General features: G+C 39.1%; 1 long non-coding RNA gene across 6 annotated transcripts in view; it reads left to right on the top strand.

Annotated features, from left to right (window-relative positions):
* Window positions 1-14,358: 14,358 nt before the first annotated feature.
* Window positions 14,359-24,888, top strand: part of LOC142875640 (uncharacterized) — a 241,448-nt gene continuing 230,918 nt past the window's right edge. For all 6 annotated transcript variants that reach the window (XR_012922953.1, XR_012922951.1, XR_012922952.1 and 3 more), the window contains exons 1-2: window positions 14,359-14,450; window positions 20,139-20,193. This is a non-coding gene — a long non-coding RNA (uncharacterized LOC142875640). The remainder of the gene's footprint in view (window positions 14,451-20,138; window positions 20,194-24,888) is intronic.

Genomic DNA, 24,888 nt, shown 5'->3' with positions numbered 1-24,888 from the left:
GTCTGTGGCTTCAGCATCACTCTGCATTGTAATCTGGTGTTTGCAGTCAATACAAGATCAGATCTCTGAAGTTAGAGAACATGTTCATTATCTTTGAATCTTCAGAATTTAGCATGCTGCCTGACCCACACAGGAAACACTCAGGAAATGCCTGAATTGTCACTAATTAGGAATTCAACTGTATTGATAAGCAAATATCCAAGGGAAAAATAGTCTCAGAGGGCTTGCTAGTATTCATTTAATGTGGAATGACTTCCTTGTTGCTAAATCCAATTGTCAATGCTCAGCCATCATCTTATTTGATCCATTTGCATTTGGAACAGTTGCTGGCTCCCTCCTCTTCATACTTTCCTTACTTGACACCTTGCTTTCCTGGTTTTTGCTACCCTCACTCTCACTTCTTGGTTGGCTTGCTGCCCCTCTTCTCCCCTATCCTATTGCTGGAGTACCCTGGGTGCTATCCTTGGTCCTTGGTCCTTGGTTCTCCTCTTGTTTGCTCACTCACTTGGGGATCTCAGTGCACTTCATGCTTTTAAACACCATCTGTCCATGGAATTTATATTTCTAGCCCTGATCTGTCTCCTGAATCCTTACATATATATCCAACTGCCTGGTACACATCTCCCTGCAGATGTTTAATAGATGGCTCAGAAACAATATGTCCAAATATGAACTTCTGATTCCACCTCCTGCTCCCCACCCCTACTCCAATGGACAAAGAGAAACTGGTCTCCTGCAGACTTCCTGTTCCTGTAGTCTGCCTCAACTCTACTCTCTGTTCTGCAGTTCTCAGCCAATTCATTAGGGAACTCTGATGGCTCTGACCTTGGAATGTATCCAGAATCTGATCACTTCCTGTCACTTCGCTCCTGCCAACCTGCCATTACCTCTCACCTGGATTAGGTAATAGCTTTGTAACTCTTCTCTGTGCTTTTCCTCTTAGCTCACCACTCCCACTGAACACAGTAGCAAGAGTGATCTTTCTAAACATAAGTTAGAATAAGTTATTTCTCTCTTCAAAATCCAATTACACTAAAACTAAAAGCCAAAAGCTGACAATAACCCACCGCCACCCTACCACCCCATCATCCCATACCCCTTACTTCCTAGACCTCATCTCTTTCTGTTCTCTCTTGCCCAGTCACACTGACCTCTTGCTACTGCCCCAGGGTCAGGCCTGGCCTGATCATGGGGCTTTGCCCTGGCTATATTCCTTGCATCTCTTTATAACCAAGATTTATGCTTGGCCCAGTCCCTCACCTTCTTTATATCTTTACTAGAATGTCACTTTCTAAATAAAGCTTATCTGGATCACCCTATTTAATATTAACAACTGTTCCTACCACCCCATGACAGTTTCCTGAGATAAAGTATCTTTTTTTTTTTTTTTTTTTTTGAGACAGAGTCTCGCTTTCTTGCCTAGGCTAGAGTGAGTGCCGTGGCGTCAGCCTAGCTCACAGCAACCTCAAACTCCTGGGCTCAAGCGATCCTCCTGCCTCAGCCTCCCGAGTAGCTGGGACTACAGGCACAAGCCACCATGCCCAGCTAATATATATATATATATATATATATATATATATATATATATTAGTTGGCCAATTAATTTCTTTCTATTTTTATGGTAGAGACGGGGTCTCGCTCAGGCTGGTTTTGAACTCCTGACCTTGAGCAATCCGCCCCCCTCGGCCTCCCAGAGTGCTAGGATTACAGGCGTGAGCCACCGCGCCCGGCCAAGTATCTTTAAATGTTTTATTAACTGAAATATCTCAGGGACCTGACATATGGTAGGTCCTCAATAAGTGTTTGTTGACTGAATGGATGTCAATTGACTGAAAAAAGTTTATAAAAGTAAGGTAAGGAAAAAGAATAAAAAAGTCCTTCTAGAGCCTTGGCCACCTTGGGGCTACAGTTGGGGCACGGGGTGGTGTTATGAACTGAATTGTTGTTCTTCCAAAATTTGGTCTTGAAGCTTTAACCCCCATTGTGACTGCATTTGGAGATAGAGCCTTTAAAGAAGTAATGAAAGTTAAATGAGGTCATAGAAGTGGAGCCCTAATAATCCAAAGACTGGTGTTCTTATAAGAAGAGAGACACCAGTGATGTTGTATGCACAGGGAAAAGGCCCCGAGAGGACACAGTGAGGAGGTGGCCATCTGCAAGCCAAGGAGAGGCGCTTCAGGAGAAACCAAACCTGCCAACACCTTGATCTTGAACTTCTAGCCTTCAGAAGGCTTCTTGAACTTCTAGCCTTCTAGCCTTCAGAATTGTGAGAAATAAATTTCTGTTGTTTAAGCCACATAGTCTGTAGTATTTTACTGTGGCAGCCCTAGCAAACTAGTACAGGTGAGATTTAGCATGAGAGTCCTTGCTCTTATCTTGGGCAGTACAATAGGGAAAATGAAGAAGTAATATGGGGCAGAAAAGTTGGATTGGAAATTTAGTCATGGGCTAATTTGGATTTTTGCCTAGGTCTGTGGTCTTTCCACTTGGCAGGGGTGAAATACATTAACACTTGCCAGCTTGCCTTGAAAAGCCTTCCTCCCATTTCATGGCTCCTATTTCAAGTGAGGTGATTATACTGGAGATGGGGAAGAGTGATGAGTGGTTTGTTCATTCTTTCATTCACTCATCTGTCAAATATGTGGTAGGTACCTACTATGTGTCAGGCTCTGCAATAAAGAGATATGATCCATACCACAAATAATCTCATGTTCCAGTAGTGGAAAATTAAATGACCAAATAATTGCATCACAGTGTCAGAAAATTAATGACAGAGAAGTGTTGCAGTTGTAGTGGGGTAGCAGAGAAGGTTCTGTACAAGAGTAGCTCTCGAGTACTCTTTAGTGAATACTGAAGAATTGACAAATGCCAAATTTAGCACAGGTGCAAATGGAGCCAAAGAGTGTTATTTTGGTTCATGGATATTAAAAGTCTTAAATTCATGTAAGGTTTCTATAAAACAATGTACAAAGCCTCACTCCAAAGGAAGCAGCATTCCTAAATGTGTATATCTTCATGTTGAAGTCTTCAGAATTCTGAAACCTCAGTAGAATTAAAGGATGACATTATTTGAAATAAATGCTCTTGATGAAATTTGGGTTTCAAGTGTTTTATTGCACCTCAAATCTGTTGGTTATCTGTTGTGCCTGAATTTCTATAGGGAAAACATTTAACCTTTGAGTTAAATGGTTCTTAAATGGCACCATGAGGAGGGTAGTGTCACATCAGCACACTAGAAATTGCCTCTGTCTCTCCAGTGGCATTTTGTGCTTTGTGATACCACCAAAGTAGAGTTGAATGAGAACTGTTGTCACCATAGGATGGATAAGGATATTTTGTCACAGATTTAGAACTGGCATGGAGACTGGAAATAAAATAAACAGGTATAAATGCACATTTGTTTGGAAGGAAAAGGATAAGCACAGTGGGGTTCCTCAGGGATTGGTTTGGGTCAATCATATTTAATCCAGAGAAGGGCTTGCACAGTGAAATCTCCCAAGTTTGTAGCTAATGCTGAGCTATTTTTGATAGGGAAAAGCTAAGCTGATGAGTACCAACTGCAGGGAAAATTTAGGAGGCTGTGCTAATTGGTAGAAAAGGGGTAGACGTGGACTGTTTACATGTACTCGTGTAACGTAATACATTTAGAACAGAAAGATTCAAAATATTTTAAAAGGATAATTCTAAAATATAACACAGGAAAAAGACCCCAGATTGACAGCAAATTTGCATTCATAGAGGTCTACAAATATGTGCATTATCAAGAGAGAAAACAATGACAATCCTTGTCATAAGTATGACATGAGATTTTCAAAAGCTCATGCTCTTGGACATGAATTCATTTAATTTATGTGTTTGTGGAGCATCTACTCTGTGGGACATGTTGGGCACTGTACTAGATACTGGACAAGCCTTCAAGCCTTCAAGGCACATGGCCTGACTAAGTAGGCAGTGAGAGTGATGGGAGGAGACAAGTAAGGGTCTTTGAAGTTATCAGGAACCTGGTGGGCAGCCTAGGGTCAGAAGTGGCCATGACTCAGACACTGGTGGGAGCAGCTTCCAACCAGGAAACTCCTAGTAAGGGTGTCCTGGGAAAGGTTACCTTTCTTTTCCATTTATTCTGAACAGTTGTTGCCACTTATAAGTGCATAGTATGTGCTCTTAGTGTCTGCGCTAAATGCTTTACATATTTTATTTTGACAATGTTGAACTTTAAACCCTGTGTTCCCAGAAAGCAGCACCAGTTGAGAATTCCCCGGTTGCTCTTTTATGTTCTGGAAAATGGCTATTAGTAACTGCAAAGGAACATCCTGCCTTTGCATATGCCAAGGTAGGATCTGTCTCCATCCCTTCTCACGACTCCCATAAGACTTGAGAATGGCTCCTTTATTTACCCGATTCTATAAAAGCCCAGATCCACTTCCCTTTCTTGGACAAAATGAACATTCTCCTCATTGTGACAGCCTAAATAAAATCATCTCCTTAATTGTCTGGTGCATTTTGTCTTTCACAATTTCAAGTAATTAGTTATAATCGAATATTTGATCACCTACAGTCTTGTGCTTTTGCTTATCAGGCACTATGCTGGACTCCAAATGTATAGCACTAAGCAAGGCAGACATATTCCCTTCCTGACCCCCCATCTAGAAGTCTAGCAGGAGCATCAGATGATTAAACAAGGAATTATAAGAAAATGGATTGATTATTGAGATCAATAGGTCAAGTAAGTGAATTACTGATTGTACAACAGAAAAGGATTTAACCTAGCATTGAAAAATGAAGTGTTTACATTATTATTAAATGCTTCTTTAACCTACATATTAAAATATAGAAATTGCTTTTTGTTAAGGAGCAATATGACTAATCATACAGAGGCCTGATATAGCTATAGGGAGGCCTGGCCCTTCCTCTGTCCTAGTAGCTCAGAGAATTCCCATATGTCTGGGCAATGGCCATGTGGATTCCCAGGTTGAAGGTAGAAAAGAGAAGAAGGTGTTTTCTTATGAAATATATAAATTTGAGTGTATCTAGATTTTTGATATTTGGCATAGGGCACTAGGATCTTGCTAACAGTCCATTTAGAAGACAAATAGATGAGCCAAGGCCTCTGAATAAGAAAGCATTAGAAATACTTAATTTGATCCTAATTTGTTTGGTGGATTACCTTGGCAATGGACTATTGGGAAGAGATAGATCTACTTACAAATTATTGTATGTGAAAACTTCACTCAGAATTGGAATTGGTCTAGAACTTCACCTGACTCCTATAATGTGGGGAACTCAGTGTTTCCATAACCTTGCCTAAGATTTTGGTGCCCAATTATTCTATTTTTAGAAAGATTTTTAAATTTATTATTTTAAAAAAGTGTTTTATTTTATTTTTTTATTATTTCAGCATATTATGGGGGTACAAATGTTAAGGTTATATATATTGCCCATGCCCCCCCTCCCCCCTCAGGTCAGAGCTTCATGCATGAACATCCCCCAAATGTTGAACATCTCACTCATTATGTTTGTATATACCCATCACCTCCTCCCCCCTCCCACCCACCCAACACCTGATAAATGTTATTCCTGTATGTCCACTTAGGGGTTGATCCTTTAATACCAATTTGCTGGTGAGTATATGTGGTGCTTGTTTTTCCATTCTTGAGATACTTCACTTAGTAGAATGGGTTCCAGCTCTATCCAGGAAAATACAAGAGGTGCTATATCACCATTGTTTCTTAAAGCTGAATACTACTCCATGGTATACATATATCACATTTTATTAATCCACTCATGTATTGATGGGCACCTGAGTTGTTTCCACACCTTTGCAATTGTGAACTGTGCTGCTATAAACATTCGAGTGCAGGTGTTCCATTTGCAGAGTGTCATTTGATCTTTTGGGTAGATGCCCAGTAGTGGAATTGCTGGATCAAATGGTAGATCTACTTGTATCGCTTTAAGGTAACTCCATATTGCTTTCCACAGAGGCTGAACCAGTTTGCAGTCCCACCAGCAATGTAGGAGTGTTCCTATCTCTCCAGATCCACACCAATATATATTGTTTTGGGACTTTTTGATAAAGGCTATTCTTATTGCAGATAAGTGATATCTCATTGTGGTTTTGATTTACATTTCCCTCATGACTAGAGATGTTGAGCATTTTTTCATATGTTTGTTTCTGTCTTCTTTTGGAAACTTTCTGTTCATGTCCTTTGCCCACTTTTTGATAGGGTTGTTTGATTTTTCCTTGCTGATTTTCCTGAGTTCTAAATGGATTCTAGTTATCAGCTCTTTATCAGATGTGTAGTTTGCAAAAATTTTCTCCCACTCTGCGGGTTGTCTGTTTGCTCTCTTGACAGTTTCTTTGGCTGTGCAGAAGCTTTCTAATTTTATCAGGTCCCATTTATTTATTTTTGTTGCTGCTGTGATTGCCTTTGGGGTCTTCTTTATAAATTCTTTGCCTAGGCCAATGTCTAGAAGAGTATTTCCAATGTTTTCTCTAGAATTCTAATAGTTTCACACCTAATGTTCAAGTCTGTTACCCAGTGTGAGTTGATTTTTGTGAGAGGTGAGAGGTGTGGATCTGGTTTCAGTCTTCTACATGTGGCTATCCAGTTTTCCCAGTATTATTTATTGAATAAGAATTCTTTTCCCCAGTGTATGTTTTTGTTTGCTTTGTCAAAGATTAGATGGCTATATGAGGATATGTTTTATATCTGGGTTCTCTGTTCTGTCCCACTGGTCAATGTCCCTGTTCTTGTGCCAGTCCCAAGCTATTTTAATTACTATAGCCTTGTAATATAGTTTGAAGTCTGGTAAATTAATACCTCTCATTTTGTTTTTATTGCCTAGGATTGCTTTTGCTATACGGAGTCTTCTCTGGTTTCATATGAAGGGTAAACTTATTTTTTCTATATCTGTGAAAAATGATGATGGTATTTTAATAGGGATTGCATTGACTCTGTAGATCACTTTGGGTAGTATAGACATTTTAACAATGTTGATTCTGCCAATCCACGAGCATGGTATGGTGTTCCACATGTTTACATCCTCTGTAACAAAGTCCTTCCTCGGAACAAAGTCTTTTTCTGGGAAGCCAGTCACCTATGCACCCTGCTGACTGACACTCAACAATCTAGTGACATTTAGCGAGCATTCTTTTCATTTTGTATTTTCCTATCAAATGTTCAAAGAATGCATTTCTGATTGGTGTACTAGAGGCTTTTGCTCTTACAGCAAGATTGTAATAAACCTTAACAGTGCTCAGAACTAAAATGTCTGACGGTTTTTCATGAGCACTCTAGATTGGTATCTCTGCTATGGAATCTAACTTTATTATAAATCCAGTGGGCGTGGATCTTGTCACCTGCCCACTGTTACCAACCTCCTCCCTGCTTCTCCATCATTTCTTTCACCTCTCAATGATTTCTGTTCCTAACTGATCTGGACTGGAGTCATTGAGACAGTCTAGTCTCCATCCAATTGGAGGAACATGTTTTCCTTTAAATGACTGCATCTCGAATGCCACATGCATTTTCTTAGGAAAAATGTCATGGGAAGGATGCCTCATGAGGATAAGCTTAACCGCCCAAGATTTAGCCAGTAAAAAGGAAGGATGCATCGGGAGATAAACACCTAGCTGATCCAAAATGTTGTCAACAGTCTGATCTGGATATCAGTAGAGACTGTTTCACTAAATCCTAGAACACAAAAGAGAGACTTTGTGCTTAGGTAAAGAATGCTTAAGCCAAAAAAGAAAAAATAATAAAAAAGGAGGAAATACCACTTTCTGTGGTGGATGGTAAGTCAAGAAAACTATTATGAGTTTAAGATGTTTTTATATATTCATGAATAAAGGAGCCATGACTAAGGGATCCTGAAGTGCTTGGGGAAATGTTGTTCGTGTTAAAATTGTAATCAGGGGCAAATCACATCTCAAATGAATTGTTGAAGATACTATTAGGTTGAGTGGATCATTGATTCAATCCTGAAAAGTTATTATTGCTTTTTGTTTTGGCTTGAGGGTTTGCTTTTAAGATTTCGATAACAATTGCACAGAAAGAAGAATATTACTTATTTAGCATCCTGCTACATTTCCTTATGATAAAAAGAAGTGGAGTAGTAGGTTGGTCATGTAGAGAACTCAAGTACACTATACATCATTATCCAACGTCTTCATCATCAAGAAAGTTGAATAGTGCAGTGGCTATGAGTTTGTACCTGAGAGTCTGTGTCCCACCCAGCACTGCCATGTACTAGGCAGGAGTTATTCAGCAAGTCACTCACCCTCAGTTTCTTTTTATGTACAGTGGGAGATATAACAATACCTTCTCCACAGGGCTTTTTTTTTTTTTTTTTTTTTTTTTTTTGAGACAGAGTCTCGCTTTGTTGCCCAGGCTAGAGTGAGTGCCGTGGCGTCAGCCTAGCTCACAACAACCTCAAACTCCTGGGCTCAAGCAATTCTCCTGCCTCAGCCTCCCGAGTAGCTGGGACTACAGGCATGCGCCACCATGCCCGGCTAATTTTTTTCTATATATATTAGTTGGCCAATTAATTTTATTTCTATTTATAGTAGAGACAGGGTCTCGCTCTTGCTCAGGGTGGTTTGGAACTCCTGACCTCAAGCAATCCGCCCGCCTCGGCCTCCCAGAGTGCTAGGATTACAGGCGTGAGCCACCGCGCCCGGCCTCCACAGGGCTTTTAAAGGTTACCTGGTCCTGTTTTGTTTTTCTTTGTATTACTTCATCTTTGTTTTGGTAATAATTTTTCTTTCAGGAATAAGTTCTCCTTAACTTTGTTCTAAATAGTTCAAGTAGAGCTGACTCCATGTCCCAGCTCAAAGGGTCAGCAGGTGACCCAGGCCTGTTAACTAGAGAACCCTTGCTACAGTGATTGGTTCAATGGTGGGTATGTGACCTGAACAAGGCTAATGGAATTGATTTTGGGACTTTTGCTGAGGTTTTTGAGGAAACGCCTCTAGGGTTCTGTCTTAGTCTGCTCAGGCTGCCATAATAAAACACTATAGACTGGGTGGCTTTAACAACAGAAATTTCTTTCTCACAGTTCTGGAGGCTGAGAAGTCTAAGATCAAGGGGCTAGTATGGTTGACTTCTGGTGAGGGCTCTCTTCCTCTGGGTAGTGGATGGCTGCCTTCTCACTGTGTCCTCACATGGCAGAGAAAGCGAGCTCTCTGGTATCTCCTCTTATAAAGACATCTATGTCATTGCATTAGGGCCCCAACCTTATTACTTCACTTAATCTTAGTTACCTCCAAATGGTCCTACCTCTAAACACAGTCACATTGAGGGCTGGGGCTTCAACATATGAATTTGGTGTGGGGCCAGGAGTAGGGTTATAGGGGTGGCAGCCACAATTCGGTCTTACTGTGTTGATAGGATGTGAGCATGGTGCTAAAGGTGTTAATCTCATAAGAACATAGGGAATAAAGCAATTTAGAGGAGAGTAGAGCTGAGAAAAAAAGTGTCCTGATGACATTGCCAAAGCTGTAGATCCAGCCATATTTTTAGCCAACTGTATCCAGGTACATGAGCCTATACTTTTTTCTTTTACCTAAAAATTTTTGAGCTGGATTTTTGCCACGTTACCAAAAAAATTTTGACTAATGGTGGGTTATTGGGAAAATAAAATGAGATTATACATATAAAATGCTTAACATAGCACCTGGAGGAGAGTAAGTGCCGTTATTATTATTAACAGCCATTGCATCATTGACAGAGTCAAATGGTTTTGGATTTTCTTAGACATCTAATGGAAACATGGAACAACTTATCATCTGAAAACCATTGTGAGGGTAATTTGGAGAATTTTGAGTTTGTGGAAACTCAATTTTGAAGGGCACAGGGTGTTGGACAGATTGCTCTCAGCAAAAAAGAAACAACCATAGCAGCACATAATTCATAACTTTTAGACGATGTGATTTGTCTTTCCAATGAGTTGAAGGAAAGGCCAGTGAAGATATTTTCAAGTAGAGAGCTGAAGTTACAGAAATTTATTACTTTTGGTCTTCAAATCAATTCAACAAAATACAATGAGTAGAAGGGAAAGGAAGAAAAATAGGAAAATATATAATGCTGTATCAAACCATTTGGCTTTGAACAAACACGGAACAAAAATAGTGGCCTGACATTTTGGTTTTTATACCTGGTGAGAAATTATGCTGATCAAAAAAACCCTGGTATCAGTTCTATCAAATTTATGATTACTTTAATTAACATTAGTGGATTTGATGTTTTAATGGCAGCAAAAAACCAAAAATTCTTACTGTTTTGCTTAAGGAAATATTTTTCATCCAGGTCTTGTTTAAAGAAGCTATTTATAGTCCATTTAAAATTTAAACTATTTCTCTTTCTCTCTCTCCTTCCCCTCTCTTTTTTGCGAAGTGAAAAAATTTAAAAAAGATTATAGTATTTTCATCTAGAGTTTAGATAATTCTAAAATGCTTAGAGGTATTAATATGATTGCCAAGTTAGGAAAACCTAACAAAATATGTGTGTGTGTTAAGGTACAATAAGACAATTCCAAATCAATGTAAATGTACTATGTGTAGGAATGGAGAACATGAATTTAATTTTTGGAAGTAACTCAGCCCTAATACTTGCTATCAAAATATAGGAGGCCAAGGGTTTTAGAAAATAAATACAGAGCTTCAAACTTCTGCTATTTTTAAGGATGAAAATATGAAACATAACAAATAAAATATCTGCAAAGTACAGGGACATCTTGTTTTGTATCTTTAGTTTTTATTATTGACATAAATTAGAAATTCCTGTTTTGTACTAAGCACCATGTTTGCTGTGATAAGACTTTTCAGCAATGTGATGTGGGTTTATTCTTTGGTATTGCCATCAGTGAGGGAAGATTCTTTTTTAAAAAGATACATTTTGGAGCACTTTGAGTTTGAAAATTCTTTGGAGAATTGGGGACCTTCCCAGTGAGGTGCTCAGCTCCAGGGAATAGAAATAGAATGAAATATTTTTGTAACCTTCTCAAAACTTTCAAAAGTATAACTATTTGATTTTACTTTCTATTTAATCCACACTTATCTAGCTATATTATCTGAGACTAAAAATAAAACCAAAGGAAAAAAAAAAGGCTGTTAACAATAGTGACAAGGGCAGTTCATTCATTTGCATTATTCGTCAGACAAGGATTTGCAGAGTACCTTGATATGTCCTAAGCATATGAGATAAAGGGCATAGAATGTTGTGGAAGACAGGCACTGTCCTTACCCTAATGGAGTAAGGATGTAGGGGAATTAAGGGAGAAGCAGGTGAAATGTGCAAAGGCCTACAGGAGGCAGAAAAGGGATCTACATTTGTGAAATGGTGTGAGACCAATTGGTGAGACCTGTGACAAACCACAAAAAGGATGTACTGATTAAAGTTCTTCAAGTTTAGTTAAAAAAAAATATTGTGTGGACCTTGGAATTTATTTGTAAGCACATTAGTTTCTATACACCATTTGAAGCCTCTACATTTTAAAGAATAATTACAAAAATAATTTTATAGGTGGAAATAAGATAAAGAGTATAAGGAATATTCCAAGCTGTCATGAGAATGTGTAATAATGCCCTTGGCTATAACTCCTGAAGAAGTTACATTTTATCAGAGACATGAAAGATTGGTATAGTTAGGCCAGGGGCACTAGGGAGAGAAGATTTAAGGTGAACTTAACAATAGAGGGCACAGGATATTTGAAGCTTCAATGTGATTGCAGGCCAGGGAGTGGGTGAGTGGAAGAAATAGCAAGAGATGAGTTGAAGTTCTAGGGGCCAGATAATGCAAAATTGAATAGGCTGTGTTGAGAATTTTGAACTTATTCTAAAACTAAGGGGAACTTATTAAAGGACTTTAAACAAGACAGTGATTTGATCTTATAACTATATTGACAAGAGTATTCCAGATGGAGTATAGAGAATTGAATGGAGAGAGACGTCAAGAAGGGATGTGGTGAGAACAGTTAGGAATGCTGTTGAAGCAGTTCAGGTGAGATTGGTTGGGTATGGACCAGGTGGTAGGTAGTGGAAATGGAAATCATTTGGGATTAGGAGTAGCTACAACATAAAACTTCAAGTTACAGTGTCTAAGGCAGATAGATATTTATTCCTCTTTCACATAATTCAGCCTAGAATTAAATTGGGGGACCCACAATTCTTAGGGACCAGATTCCTTCCATCTTGTTTTTCAACATGTGACTTTTCACCTCCTGGTCAAAGTGGCTGCTTTAGTCCTAGCCATGTTGTTTTCATTCCAGCCAACATGGATGAGGAAGGGATAAAAGGGATATGTCCCCTCTCTCTAAGGGCAGTGCTAGAAATTTTACATGATACTTTTTTAGTTACAGCTCATTGGACAGAACTTAGTCACATGTCCCCAGATGATTGCAAGGAAATAGGAAATAAAGTGGTTACTCTAGGTTACATGGGTCTAGCTGAAAATCAAGAGTTCCACTATTAAGGATGAAAGGAACAACAAATATTGAGGAACAGCCAACATCTTCTGCAATACTAGTAGACAAAATTGAGATATGTTTTGTCGGTAAAATTGGCAGGATTTGATAATTGATTCAATGAGTGGGTGGGTGAGGACAAGAGAAAGAGCAAACATGATTCCCACTTTTCTGACATAATCAATGGGATAAGTGGTGGTACCCTTTTGGAAATGAAAAAATGAGAAGAAGGCCAGGTGTGAGGCAAAGAACAAGAATTTATTAGCTGCTGGGAGCTTGTCCACCCAGCCTTCAAAATGACAAGGGAAACAATTTATCAATTTTTTTTCATTGTATTGTTCCAGAGATATCCTGTGCCCATACAGGTGTGTGTGTATGAGTTCATGTATGATATGTACATATATAAACACACACTCCTCTTATTTTAATTTTACAGAAACGGTAATGTTTGATCATACCATTATATACCTTAAATCCTTCCCTTAATATAGATATTGGAGATCTTTCCATATAATTTCATGAAGAGATGCCTTACTATTTTTAACTACTAAAGAGTATTCCATTGTATGGTTTTGCCATAATTTATTTAATTACTCCCAATTTGTATACATTTCTTTCTAGCCTTTTCTGATTATGAAAAATGCTGCAATGAATATCTTTGCACACATGTCATTACACATATGATATAACATGTGGGGTAAATTCTTTTAAGTAAAATTATTGAGTTCAAAGGCAGAACATTTATAATTTTGATTTGCTGCTTCTCTTCATAGAGGTTTAAGCAATTTATACTCTCACTGGCAATATATCAGTGTGCTTGTTTTCCCATACTCTTGCCAACTCAATGTGTTAAATTTCTAATCTTTGCCAAGCCTATAGATTAAAAAAATGGTACTTGATTTTGGTTTTAATTTGCTTTTTTGTTACTGTGAATGAGATTGAACACTTCACATGTTTAAAAATCAGTTTACTTCTTTTTCTAAATATGTCTTCATTTTTGCTATTGGGTTGCTAATCTTTTTTTATTGATTTGAAGGAATTGGTTCTATATTAAAGAGATGATCTCTCTTTTATCTTTTGCAAATATTTTCCTCAGTTTGTTTTTTCTTTTCTCACAGTAAATTTCTTTCTGTAAGTTCAACTTATTATTAATTGCTTCTTGTAATTATGTAGTTCAATATAGTTACCATGTTGGTGTAAATACCTTCAATTTTATTTTACTCTGTAAAATACATAATTTTATATAAATGAGCTCATACTGTACATATTATTTAGGTACCTGCTTTTATTCCCACTTAATAATGGAAATCTTTCTATATCGTTCAATTTTTAAAACAATTTATTTGTATATTTTATTTTTAAAAGACAGGGTCTCTGTCACCCAGGCTGAAGGGCAGTGGCATGATCATAGCTCCCTGTAACCTCAAACTCCTGGGATCAAGTGATCCTCTCACCTTAGTCTCCAGTAGCTGGGACTACAGGCACATGCCACCACGCCTGGCCTCATTCAGTATTTTAAAAAATATATATTTAATGGTTACATGTCTTATTTTGTCATTTGGAAGTACACTAATTTACTCAACCAGTCCCCTTTGTTGTGTAATTAGGTTATTTCCATTTTTAAAAACCAATGTAAACTACACATCTATGATAATTTCATTAGGATAAAGTCCTTGAAGTAAAGCTTGTATGTAGCTCGTTGTGCAAAAGTTTCCCTTGGCGCTTCGACACTTTCCGCTGCTCGGCCAAACTCCATGAGTCCCGGAGTCCTTAGTACAGGAAGCTGGGGCTGAAGCTGCGGGCACGAGGACCTCCCAGTCGAGGTGCTGGACACTGAGAATATTAGACGCTCGGCAGCCCCCACGCGCGTTCCAGTGCGACGGTTGGGATGTCGATACGTTACAAAACGGCCCTCTAGAAAGGAGTCACGATGTGAACTTCCATCAGAAATCATTCAAATATTGCAGGACAAGGACTGGCTTTTCTTTTGGGTACCTACCTTGCAAATTATGTCATATAATACCTATTCTTTTACTCTCTTCTCCTCCCTCTTCTCTTACTGGTGAACATAAAATGTGTCAATAGTAGTTCTGCTTATATCTCAGGATATTAAAAGGGAAGTGTGACACAGCTAGAAAAGTTCTCCAAAGATAGATAAAATGACCTATTCATACCCTCTTCTGGGGAGGGGTTAGGATGTTTTTGGTTGTATGGGGGGGGGCGGTTAGATGTACTTGGTTAGGTGGAAGCGAGATTTTGCTATTGGAAGTTAGATAATGTTAATAGAGAAGAGTATGAGGCCAATTTAATAAGGGGTGGACTGCTGGTTTTGTATTGTGTCAGCTGCCCTAAGCTGGAACTACATTTCCTTTATGGCTCTATGCTAGCCTTGGCCGAAAGAACTTGACCTTACCCCGCTTTTGTTTTGCTTCTTGCTAATGTCCCTCTCTGCCCGCCCTACTGACCAACAGTGGCCCAAGCCCACCATCTACAGAGGCAACAGCCTTCCATACTTTTCTTCACCAGCTCCCGTTGTAGTCTCATTCTTGCAGCTGCAGGTGCCGGGTTCTTCAGATTTCCCTGCAAGTTTTGACTTTCCCTCACATGATTGCTTCAGGAGGGCTGAGTAGGGACCTTCCTCTGATCCTTCCCTCCCCAGTCTGGACCTGACTTCCCCCCATCTCCTGCCATCATTGTGCAGGGTCTAATTCTTAAATCATTATACTATAAACTCTGTGAAATTAGGCATCATTGTATCTGTTTTGTTTACCATACCTGACACTTAGAAGACATTCATTAAATATTTGATGAATTATTAAAGGATCTAACAGATGTGCATGGCCCATAGTCAGCCCACAATAATTGATAGCTTTTAGTATTTATTCAGTATTTGGACTCTCAAATATGAGGGTGTCGTCTGAGAAAAGGGGGACATGAACAACTTGCTTTCGTTATCTGGCTTAAAAAAATTTATCAGGGAAACATTTAAAAAATGTATCTTAGGCAGTCTTTGAGTGGTTTCCTGGGCTCCTAAACCTATGCCAGAACATAGGAAGCCTGAAATGGCCTTGAATTCTGTAGGTAGGGTACTTCAGTAGTCTGAAAAATTTTTACTTGTACCTCACCGCTCACTGACTGATACCTTTATCATAGCTCTTCTCTTTTTCTTGGATTTTTGTTTTCTTTAATATGCCATGGCCAGAAAAATTCTTTCTCTTCTTTTATAAAGTGACTTTTTAAAAGACTCTATTTTATACTAAGTTGTTTTTTTTTTTAAACCAAGTAAACAATGCTGATTTATTTCATTCATGAATGGTGCATATTTGTCTCAAGGTAAAAGGCTTTACTTTAAAAATAATCGAGACAAAATTTTCTTATTCATTTGTGAAGCTTATTTGGTATACTGGAGCCATTTCTAATGTTTCTCTGGGGTACAGGCCATTGACTTGTGCTAGAGGTGAATCATCTTAATTACTAATTCTGTTACCTAATTGGGCTTTCCTATTTGATTTACTGCATTCATGCCTTATTCCAATGTCATGCAAAGACAATAATGTTGGACAAATTCATTGTGAACAAGTTCACATAAGCTTATATCAAAGTATGATCTAAAACATAACTTTTTCTAGCTCTTCATACATTTAAACTTGTTTATTCCCTCAATTATGGTTTCTACATGTCTTTGGTGGGCTTCTGTTAAATTTAATGACTTGGGGAACCTAAGTTTTTGATTCATGTCTGAGAAAAATATTTTCTTTGATTTTGTTTTGCTTAACAGTATCATTTCTATTTTCTCTTTTCCCTTTTCAAATCACATAGCTCAACCATCTGTAGATTAGTATGCAGCATTGTGACGTGAACATGTTGTTGAAAAATTGTTGTGGATTTAAAAGAACTATGAAAGACCCATTCTGACTTTTTTGGGGTAATTTTATGGGAGTGGTTTTTAAATATCGTCAAAGCCTTTTGTATGCTAGTGCTTTACCTGATATAAGATATGCCATTTTAGCAGATCATAATAGTTGTTAATAAGATATTATGTTTTTTATTCTGTTTAACCCCTTTTTCAGTGTCTTGTCATGAAAAGTTAATATTTATAACTTTATATCATATTCTTTCATAATGACTATAACATATTGACTGTTTCTGACACTTTTGTTTAAATAGTTTTAGCATTTTTCACTTTTCTTATTCTTCTCTTTTTGAAATATTTCCCTTTTATACCTCCATCATGTTAGAATTTCATTTTGGCCTCATAGTCTACTCAAATCTCTTTAATGTCCTAAGAGCACATCTTTCATGTTTCTAAGTAGTCTAACATGCAATTCAATCTTACACTTCTTACATTTAAAAAAAGTTAATACGTAAACACTTATAAAAACAGCAAATTCTTCATTTAAATATGTTAACTTTCAGAAATCCTTAAAGTACCTTTAATTTAATTTCAAATTTCATTAAAGTAACATGTTCTTGTTCATTAAAGTCAAAAGTTATATGTCATGTCATGAAAATAAGCACCATGATTCACTCTTTTCCACCACTGATTCTCACTCCCCAAAGGTAACAACTTTCATCTCTTTTAACTGTTTTTTTCTGTTATTTACATTTCTATAACATGCCTTTCATACTATTTTTTTGATTTTTCATTTTAGTTCTTCTCTATCACCTTTCTATTATAGAGGATGAAGAGTTGGCTGTCTTACAACCGGCACATAGCTGCTTCTCCCATCTTCTTACTCTAGCAATATCATATTTTCTATTTTGTCAGTGTTTAGAGTTAATTTTGACAATGTATTATTCATAGCTGAATTTGTAGTGTATTAGGATCATATCTCCTTTCTTATAGGCCTTTTCGTTTTCCCTGGACTGTGTATTATCTTGATCGTTCTTGGGTTAGTTTTCTTAAATACGCGTCACCAATCCATGCTGCCAAATTCTGACAAGTTTTAATTACCTTTCTATATGTTCAAATGAAATTATCCAGTTTCTTTCATTTTCTTTTTTTCATGGAGCCCAGAGCCCCATTATGACTTCTGTGGTTTCTAGGCACTTTGCCTTTGTGAGGTTTTTCCTCTATAAAAAAGTATTAAAAATTATTTTATAGCTGCATTAGTATAAAGATGAATATAATCCAGGATAGATTTATTATATATAATCACTGCCATTATATTAATTTTCCCTCTTGATTTTAAAGGAAATTAAAATGACAATATCTTTAAGTCTCTGAGAGTGTCATGGGCCCCAGGCATTATGCCTACTGAGCCTAATGGATGACTCAGCCCTGCTGGACGCATCTCTCACGTCTGGAGCCCTCTTTACTCTTGTTCCAATCTGGACTATTTATTCTCTAGGCCCTGAGATCTTCCTTTACCTTCATCCTGACAATGCCATTTGTTTCTTTCATATGTTGGATACTCTATTTTGGGGATCCCATGTTGTCATCTTTCTTGTATCCTTCCCTCATATTGATGGAGTGCATCTTTGAGAAGACTCCTGATATAGGATCTGGAAGTAAATATGAGGCCTTGCGTTGAATAAATGTTTCAATCTACCCTCGTAATTGCTGGTATAGAGGAAGAGTAATCTTTTTTTGTTCTTCAACAATAAGTTCTTAGTCGGAATGGATCCCTGTAACAAAAGACAGATTTATAAGAGGAAAACAAACCAAAGTTTATTAACATGTATATTTCATATATACATGGGAGATACCTAGGGAATAAGTAGTTCTCAGAGAGGTGGCTTTGAATTCCAGCTTATATTGCATCTTCAACAAAGAACAGTAAATTTTTAGATAAGTGAAGAAAAACAACTTTGAATCCCTAAGGGCAGTAACTTGTGGGAAGGCAAATAATTGGCAGATAAAGGCTAGCTAGTAAAGCTTGTTAATGTAGATTACTCTGGTGTCATCTCTGAGGGTTTAAAGTTGTCTTCAGTGACTAACCTTTGGTCTCCCTGGTAGAAGGGGGACAAAATATATTTTGTCTTTGTATGTCCTGCTTTTAGGCAGATAGAAGGAAAGCAGAGAGCTTTCTTGTATCTGCTTCTTAATTTTCTGCAGCTCAGCAATCCTTCCTATTTTGGAGGAGCATATTCTGGTGATAGTTTTGTTGGGTATAAAATTATAGGTTGAAATTATTCACCACCTGAATTATTTTTGTTTGATTGTATGCATAATACATGATCATTGTAAAGAATTCAAAATATGTAATTATAAATAGAAGGAAAAAAAATAAAGGTAAACTTAAAGCTGTACCTTAAATTAACCACCAATATTCTGGGAGCCTAGTGCATAAGGGGGCCAGAGCCCCCCCACTGTTTGTGATATAGACTCTCACTTGTTCCCTTGTTTTCAGTACAGCCTTACTGCCTACAAGAATGGCTCTGGTCCTAAAGTCTAGAGCTTTTTGCAAATCAGTATCTTCAGATTTCTCTAGTCTTTGACCAGTGGGGAGGAGATACAGGCTTCTAACCATTCTGTATCCAGACTTTACTCCATTTGTTCCACTACTGTTCACCTGCTACCTCAAGTTCAGAGCTTTTGAGGTATCTGCAGCAGGAATGATCCTGCCTATACTTCTGCCACTGCTGGTGTGGGTTTTTGCTTTCTCCTGTTTGCTACAAGTTACTACTCAAATATCTGCATTCTTTTTCCCCCTTTAAAATATTTTAATAGATTTAGGGGGCACAAGTTGAATTCCATTAAATATATATATTATATAGTGTGAAGTGTGGGCTTTTGGTGTACCCATCACCTGAGTAGTGTACATTGTATCCCATGGGTAATTTTTCACCTCTCATCCCTTTGTATCCTCTACCTGTGAGTCTCCAATGTCCATTATACCATTCTGTGTACCCTTGTGTAGCCACAAACATCTGGACTCTTGTTTCAAAAATTGTATGGTTGTTGTCTTCTTGACATTTCTATTTATTCTTATGGTGGTTTGATTTTTAAAATTATTACCTTTACTATCATTTTAGGGGAGTTATGGGAAAGAGTTTGGAGGTAAATGTCGTGATCATTTTTTGATAATTAGTGGGAAGTATCTCATAAGATTCTTATATACATTTTGTACATTATTTAAGTTTAATCTAGTGTCCTAAAACTCTTAGTGTAAAGTAACTAAATATTTGTGTGTGTGTGTGTGTTGAGGATAACACAGTATCAGTGCTAGATTCCAATACTTAGTTGAACCTTAATTTTATGCTATTACTATATTTTTTTAATTATAAACTTGACCTTACTCTTTTTTCCAAATTTTTAGAAATAGCTTAAGTTTTAAAATTTATTCTTTCTTTTACACAATGACACTAAATCTATGTCAAATTAATTCCCTTTCCAGGAATGAATAGAATCTGTGTTGCTTGAACCTTAATAATTTTTCAAAATACAGCAGAACCTTTCTTCTTTTTGTTAAACATGATTGTGTCCTACCTACACATATTAGGAAAAACTAAACCTTAAAAAATATGGAAAATTTAAAATATAAAACTTATTGTAGCTCTAGATGTTAAAAATTATAAAAATAAATCTACAATAATTTCAGGGTTTTTTTTAACCCTATTTACTTCTGATACTACTTAAAGTACTCTCATATAAGTTCATTTAATAAGCCCATAGAAATAGAATCAACAAATGTTGAGTACCAATAATATTTAAATATGTATTTTTTTTATTCCAGACTCTCTCTGTCTCAAGTGACAGAAAGTCATCTTAAAGTAACTGAAATCCAAAAGGTAATTTATTTCTTTGAATGCCTGGAAATTCAAATTGTTCAGTTCTAGTTAACAGCTGAATCAAGGTAGGTGTCAAATGATATAATGATGTTGTCAGGGTTTGAAGGATCTGTCTATCATCTATCTATATCTGCACATATAGCTATATCTATATCATAAACAATTTTAAAATAAAATTATCATTTTGACAATAATATTTAAACAGATACCCAAATAAATAGTAATCATTTAGGGTAGTTTTTGCAGGAGGCTAAATCACTTACTAAAAGAATGGGACATTTTTGTAACTTTTACATTCCCTTCTGATACTTTGGATCAGAGCCACAGAAGGAAATCTGTCTAGTAATGTTATGGTCATAGGACATTTATTGGTCCCAGTCTGATTCACTTTTTCTTATGGGCATTTATGAATATTTTGGTCTGCTTAGTAGACCAAGAGATTTGAAATCTCTTGTATGTTTGGAATTTTCTCCAATCTTATTTGCCATAGTGGGAAGGAGAGATTGCTTCACCCAATGGGAGATGAAAATGCCAAACTCTTACTTGCCTAGACTCCCTTGCAGTTAAGGCATGGTCAAGTGAGGTACGTTCCACTAATCAGATTCAGACTTGGATGTAGGAGCCAGTGACTCAAAAGGTAGGGACTGTGAGCCTCCATTTAGATTGAGTTCCTGGGACAATCATGACAGCAGAGCTAGGGGCAATATCAATGTGCAGTGCTAGAAGGGCTGGTGGTGCAAGTTGTAGAGTCTTTTGTTTGCTGGTGATGGTAGGGGTGTCCACACTAGATGAGTTGTGCCATGTAGGTAGGAGGCATTGATCCTCTGTTTCATAGATTTTGGCTCTCCATACATTCTGGCAATTTTGCATTCTACCGAATATCATTCTCATAAATTCCTTTCCTATGGAAATCAACTTGAGTTGGTCTCTGTTGTTTGCAACTGAGACCCATGAACTGATGGCTTTCTCTTTCTCTGTGTCAACCCTCCTTTAGTTCTGTATTTATTAACTTGAATCTCATATTTCTCCTTTTGGCCTCTATTACTTGAATCTTCTGGTATCAGCAGAAGAGGGGGTCTGGGAGAAGAGGTGCAGAGAAGAGGATATAAGGCCATAGTGGGTCTGGGAGGCAGAGAGAGCCCTGCTGGAGGCATCAGAAAGCAGGCCAGCTGACTGCCAGTGCAGCAGGCACAAGCTGCCGGCCACAGGGGCCTACTCCTCTTCCCACCTTTGCTTCCACGACCCTGGGCACCTGAATTATGGTGATATTTCCTAGTGTCTGCCTACTTCTGTTCTTGATCTCCTAAACATTTTATCAAACACAGCGATAATGTTAAAATGTAAGTCAGGTTATGCCAATTCTCTGTGACAGCCCTCCAACGCCTTCCTATCCTTTTTTTTTTTTTTTTTTTAGTTTATTTTTTTATTTTAGCGTATTATGGGGGTACAAGTGTTATGGTTACTTATATTGCCCATGCCCCCCTCCCCCCTCAAGTAAGAGCTTCAAGCATGTCCATCCCCCAAACGTTGCACATCTTACTTGTTGTGGTTGTATATACCCCTCCCCTTCTCTCCCCTTCCACCCTCCTGACACCCAATAAATGTTATTCCTATATGTCCTCTTAGGTGTTGATCCGTTAATACCAATTTGCTGGTGAGTACATGTGGTGCTGGTTTTTCCATTCTTGAGATACTTCACTTAGTAGAATGGGTTCCAGCTGTATCCAGGAATATACAAGAGGTGCTATATCACCTTTTTGATTAAAAATCTATAGTGGCCTCACAGCAGAGAAATAAATTGAGGGACAGGGGGCCACCACAACCCAAGTGCCCATAATCACCCACTTTCACATCACCTGTGAGGTCCACAGATTGGGAGCCACTCTGCCTCGCTTGTCCCCAAGCCCATGGAGGGGTGGCACTGTCAGGAAGGGAAGATGAGGAAGACAGAAGAGGCAGTGGGATGGAGTGGGACTCACCACTGCTGTAAACTAGCTGGTGTCAGAATAATGCCAACCGAGGGAAAGCCAGGAAGAAGAGAAAGGTGAGTGGTGGCACTCTGAATACAGTGCCTGCTTGTGCTCCTTCGACTTTGTCTATTGTACAGCACCATCTCCTGTCCCCCACGAAGGCAGAGGCAGAGGTCAAGGCAACGCTGGTGAAACTGTGGAGGTGCTGGCTCTGCGTCCCCCTGGACTCCGTGGAGAGGTCACCTGGGGTGAGCTACAGCCTCCTGCCTGTCCCGAGTCCCCTTGCCTGCAGCTCAGGTCCACGCGGTGCCCCCGTGCTGCTTGTGCCCATCCTGTGTCTGCCCAGCCTTCGCCTTGGGGAAAGTGAGCACGGCTTGCCCTTGGAAAGGCTCTCACGCTTTGGTCACTGCCTCTGCTGGCTGCATGTGAGGTCACAGTGTCCTCTCTGACTTCGCTTTCAGAGTCAGTCAGGTTCCTTCTAGCAGTCCCGATGCGAAGGTGTCTTCCTGTAAATGTGAATCTGAACGTGCTGAAGAAGCTCATGGTGGTTCCCTGCTATCGCGGCCTTTGCCAGAGGGAGATGCTGGTGTCACACTGCTCTGCAAAATTTCTGGGGCTGGCATCTGCCCAGCTGCTCAGCATGGACAGAGTTTCCTTTGGCCGGGAGAGACTGGTCCCATCCCCGCTATACCCCCCTGCTGGGATGTGGGTAGAGGCGAGGCCGCAGGGACTCGCTGGGGGCTGTGCAGGGCGGTGACACTTCCCAGCTGCTCTCCATGCAGTGCAGCGCAGACTTGGCTTCCTGGAGCAGGTGCACTGGGGAGATGGGAAGGGGAGGGAAGGAAGAGCCCTGGAGGGCCCAGACCCTGGGCGGTTAGGCTGTCTCTGCCGTTCTGGGTGGGGGTCTGGCCAAGGCTGGTGCTCTCCTAAATCTGCTCTGATTTGTGTGGGTGTAGAGGTCTCTGTTCAGGAGGGGACAGGGACGGTATTCTCCCCGCCAGGCTGGGTAGGGGCTGGTGGGTGCATTGGCTGTGCTGCTGGCCTCCTGCCCTGTCTCCTGACCCTCCTTGGGATCCGTGTTGCTCCTCTGAGTGTTTTTAGAGTAGCCGTGGAGGGTGGGAATGGCAGGCTGCTGAAACGCCACTGCTTGGGGTTTGCAGAGACCCTGGGCTGTACCTTGGGATGGGAAGGTGCCACTGCTGGTAAGATCAGCTGAAAATGGGGTTTGGGGGTGGTGGGGTAGCCCTCCACCTCCTATCTCTTAGAAATGAGGAGCAGGTAGGTGATCACTGCTTCATTGTATTTCTGGCCCATCAGTGAGTCCTGCATCTCTTCCTGTCTGTAACCCACAGATGCCATGAATTTAGTTTGCTGGAGATCCTTGTAGCTAGAGAGTAACTCCATGTGGGGCTTAAGTTCCTCATGTTCATGCCCACATCTATCCATGGATCCTTCACAATGTCCTCTAATGTACACCTCTCTCTGGGAGGGAGAATGAGAAATTTCTTGAGTAGGTTTGTATAGTCCATGGTCATGTAGAAGTGAGTATGTTAATAGTATATTCTACTCAGTACCCCTCTGGCAGATCCTTGAAGTTCTGTCTGTAGAAGGCAGGGATCCACTGATGAGAGGGGACTGTCACAGAAGGTAACCACCTTGTAATAGGTGAATTTATTGCTGAAACCGGAGTTTGCAATCTTGATGTCTATGTTAACATTTAAGAGCAGTTTTTCTGCCATATGTCTCTGTGGATAATACAGTTCTGATGAAAGCTTACATAGTAGATGCTATTGTTGGAATTTGGACCTCTTTTTCTTTCCTGCTTCCGTGAACCATTAGGAAATACCTCTCCTCTGACGGTGTACTTCATGATGAGGCAGAGAGCTTCTTCAGTGTCGATCACAGCGGGTATCTCACTACGGTGGGATGGTCCAAGCCTTTATGATTCCTACTTTTCAAGATGGTGTCAAGGCCAAAGGAGTTCAGTTGAGCCTCATTGACAAACCTCACGGCCGCTGCTTTCCCAGTTGGGATGTGCTGGACTAGCTTCACCTTGGCCATGTTACCCTTCATGGTGGTCTCAAGGATCCTAGTGGACATTATGGGTCTCTCCTCAGCAGGGTTGGCTGAGAAGCCCTGCAACATGTTGGACTTACTGCTGGGCTTGGAGTCCAGGTCTCTTAAGGTTGGCTTAAATTTGGAAAAAGTTGGTGAGAAAAGCTTGGTCCAAACCACCTCAAAAGAAAAAAAAAAAAAGAAAAATCACTTCCAAAGTTCACGTGATGAACTGATCTTCAAAATGGAATCAAAACACAGTACCAGATAAAAATAAACATTAATAAAAGCAAATACCAACACACTAAATTTAAAAAGAAGAAACAGAGTAAAAAGAAAAGAAAAGAAAAAGAAAAAATATCTAATAACAAGGAAAACAGATGGAAAACCTATAGTCAAGGTGGAAACAAACTAACTTTGGTCAGAGCCCTCCAGGTTGATGAAGAGCAGCTTCCTGAACTAGAAGGACCAATTGGCCCAGCACTGGAATTATATAGGTTCTTGGAATTCCAAAACGATGGTTCTGGATGACCTCCAAATGAGGTCATAGGAAGAGATAGACCTGTCACAGCTGGGGATAATTCATTGTCATTTTCCCACTTTTTTAGTCTCAAGAATACTTTACTCGAAAAAAATTACTGGGGACCACAAAGAGCTTTTTGTTTATGTG

The sequence above is a fragment of the Microcebus murinus genome, chromosome 14 (assembly GCF_040939455.1).
Source record: "Microcebus murinus isolate Inina chromosome 14, M.murinus_Inina_mat1.0, whole genome shotgun sequence".
NCBI classification, from domain to species: Eukaryota; Metazoa; Chordata; class Mammalia; order Primates; family Cheirogaleidae; genus Microcebus; species Microcebus murinus.
Note: the sequence above shows the minus strand (reverse complement) of the source record. Positions and strands in the feature narration are given on the sequence as shown.